Source organism: Zingiber officinale, chromosome 5A (assembly GCF_018446385.1).
Source record: "Zingiber officinale cultivar Zhangliang chromosome 5A, Zo_v1.1, whole genome shotgun sequence".
NCBI lineage: Eukaryota > Viridiplantae > Streptophyta > Magnoliopsida > Zingiberales > Zingiberaceae > Zingiber > Zingiber officinale.
Genome location: NC_055994.1, coordinates 15,907,379 through 15,911,005, shown reverse-complemented (window position 1 = coordinate 15,911,005; position 3,627 = coordinate 15,907,379). Strand labels below are relative to the sequence as shown.

General features: G+C 39.2%; 1 non-coding gene across 1 annotated transcript; it reads left to right on the top strand.

The window, feature by feature from the left end:
* Positions 1-1,450: 1,450 nt before the first annotated feature.
* Positions 1,451-1,556, top strand: LOC121983549. The gene has a single exon (XR_006112590.1). It is a non-coding gene; the product is annotated as a small nucleolar RNA R71 (small nucleolar RNA).
* The last annotated feature ends 2,071 nt before the right edge of the window (positions 1,557-3,627 follow it).

Genomic DNA, 3,627 nt, shown 5'->3' with positions numbered 1-3,627 from the left:
CTGTGGGAATAACATTCCCATCCACCTCTACTGGCACATCTTCTATAATACCCAAAGGGTACCTGCAGGAATGATCGGCAAGTTAAAGTGCCATAGTAGTAAGTTTAATGTTTTTGAGACCTAATTTATTACAAATTGAATAGGGAATGAGGCTAACACTTGCCCCCAAATCACAAAAAGCTTTTTCAAAAAATTCTTTTCCTATGCTGCAAGGAATATAAAAGCTCCCTGGGTCCTTTAGTTTTGGGGAAGTGTTCTTCTCAAAAATAGCACTACATTCCTCACTAAGCGCAATGGTCTCAACCTCTCCTCTTCTTCTCTTGTTTGACATGAGATCCTTCAGGAATTTGGCAAATCTAGGCATTTGAAGAATAGCATCAATAAGAGGTACCTCTTCACAAATTTCCTTAACTTTTTCTAAAAACTTGCCAAATTCTTCATCTTTCTTGAGCATTGTAAGTCTCTGAGGAAAAGGGACAGCTTTGCTCTGATGGTTCAGTGGAAGAGTCTCTTTAACCTCAATGGTACTCTCCTCATTAGCTTGAATTCGATTTGGTATAAGAGGAGAGAGCTCTTCTTCTTTTTGTATCCCTTTTGGAGCAGTCACTTGGGAGTCTCCCAAGGTCCGTCCGCTCCTAAGCTCAATTCTATTGCAATGCTCCATAGGATTCACATCAGGTTTTCCTGGAAGTTGTCCTGGTGCTCTGGATGATGAGGAAGCTAGTTGGGCAATTTGACTATCCTGGATCTTTTGATGCTTTTCAGAATTATCCATTCTCTGAATGAGCTTTGCTAAATCTTGCTTCATTTCATTCTAACTTGAGATAATTTCTTCAAGTATCTTTTCAATATTTGACTTTGGTAAGCCTTGAGAAGATAGATGTTGAAAATTTTGTTGCCCAGCTTGAAAATTTGGTCTTGCCCCCATAGATGGTCCTTGATCTTGATTATTTCTGTAAGAAAAATTTGGATGACTCTTCCATCCAGGGTTATAAGTATTTGAGTATGGGTTGTTCTGCCTTTGATTATAACTCATGATTGCATCACATTGTTCAAGTTGATTGATTTGTGCAGTGATAGCTCCCAATGGACATGAGTCATTTGAATGCTCTGAACTCCCACATACTTCACAAGGTGTACCAATAGCATTGACCATATTAGCACTAGTCCCCATATTCTCAAATTTTTTTGTAAGAGCGTCCAATTTTGCAGACAAAAGAGTGCATCTACATCAAACTTCCCTGATGCTTTAATTGTTGGGTCTACAGAAGAATAGCCACCACTTCTTTCATTTGCCCATTGATGATGATTTTGTGCTACACTATCAATAATTTCTTCAGCTTCATCTAAACTTTTGTTCATAAGTGCCCCTCCAGCAGCTGAATCAAGGGACACTTTGGTATGATAATTGATACCATTATAAAAAGTGTGGAACACCAACCATCTTTCCAACCCATGATGTGGGCATTGTCTGAGCATACTATTATATCTATCCCATGCTTCAAAGAGAGATTCTGAGTCGGTCTGCTTGAAGCTTGCAATTAAATTCCTCATATGAGCTGTTTTGCTTGGTGGATAGAATTTATCAAGAAATTGTTGCTCACACTGCTCCCAAGTGGTGATGCTATTAGGGGCCAAAGAATTTAGCCATTGCTTTGCCCTATCTCTTAAAGAAAACCCAAATAATAATAATCTAACTGCGTCTGAAGGAACTCCATTCATTTTCATGGTACCACATATTTCATAAAAGATCTCTAAGTGTTGATTGGGATCTTCATGAGGTCCTCCACCAAATTGGTTCTGCTGCACCATAGATATAATTGCGGGTTTGATCTCAAAGTTATTAGCTTCCACTGAAGGTCTTGAAATACTAGATCGAAAATCTCTTGCATAGGGTGCTGCATAATCCTTGAGTGGTCTATTCGCCATGTTCAAATGTTCCTGTTCTTCAATTTGCCTTTGCAGAATTCTTCTTTTATGGAAAGTTCTGTCAATCTCAGGGTCAAAAGGAAAGAATTCCCCTGCAAAGTTAGATCTTCTCATACACAAGAACAAGATAGCAAATGACAATTCAACAGAAAAAGAAAAATAAAAGAATCAAAAATGCAGAATTAAATTTGTACAAAAAGAATTAACAAGAAGTAAAAGTTATACGAGAAAGTAAAAACAGAAATCTAATGATTAGTTACAACTATGCAATATGAAAGGAAAACAAATGTTATGTTTAGTCTAACTCAATTGATAATTCCTAATGTTATAGCGCAGTCCCCGGCAGCGAAAACTTGTTACGCTTCGCAAGTGTACGGAAATGTCGCAAGTAATATAAAAGATTATCGTATCCACAGGGACTGGAATAAGCACTAGAAATGTCTCAATGCGAATTAGCTAAAAAACTATCCAATCGTTTCAAATGCAAAGTGAAAGTAAACAAATCTAATATTAAAGATCAACAAACAAGAGTTTAGTGTTTTGGGTTATGATAAAGGGAGATTCTAGGAGTTTCGGTTTCTTTGTAAGGTTTCTTGAATGTAAATGGTTCACCAATTCTTATCCCTCAATTGCCAAACACTTGTAGAAAGTTGTCGGTTCTCTCTTGCAATAGATAACCGGCTAAGAACTGAGAAATGTATCTAAATATGATCAATTAGACGTGAACCTACGTTGTCCTTACACAGAAGCACACCTATTACTATGCCTTCCTCGGATATCAACATAGAAGCCCACAACTTATTAATCTATCAAGATACAAGAAACTAATCACAAAATCCATCCTACTCTCTTGAATATTCCTATTTCCTCTTCAAGATTATCTCTCAAACGTCCTTACACGGGCTTGCACCTGTCACGTGGATCCCTAGGATGATCGAGTGAGAGTTTATCTTTACAAAGTCCACAAGAAATCCAAACAATCAATCAAGAATGAGAATTAAGCACAAATCACCATTAATCATTCAAGATCTAATTGATACAAGCAAGATAATGTCATTGAAACAAGAAAATGGTAAATCCATAAGAGATTACATCAATCCATCATACAAATACTCCCTTAATCCTAGAATACAAGATCTACTCCATGAATCGAGGAAGAATACCCGAAGAAATAAAGTTTACAAGCATTTCTTAAATCCCCAATCCAAGAAACCAAGAAAAGGGGAAGGAGAAAACTTATCTACGAAGAAGCCTCGTCTTCGGATCCAATCCTCGCTCCGGAGTCGAAATCGTCAAGAACTCCCTTAGAATCGCCCAGAAATCCTCCCAAGAATGGGAGGAAACCACCAAATCTTGCCTTCTCCCAAAGGGGGAGAGATCCCCTTTCAATTCATGAAGGAAGGTTTAACTAGAGGAGGAAATCGGGCGCCACACGGCCCCACGACACGGCCGTGTGAGATTCACACGACCATGTCCAGTTCCCTCTCTGCCAAAGCTATACGGCCGTGTGACTCCACACGGCCAGGACCCTACTGTTCTCTGGAAGTGCTACACGGCCGTGTGGTGCACACGGCCACCACCTGCTTGGCCTCTGGAAACCTCACATGGCCGTGTAGATGCACATGGTCATGTAAGGCATCTGCTCTGATTTCTTAAAATCAAGACACGGCCGTGTGAGATTCACACGGCCATGTCCTC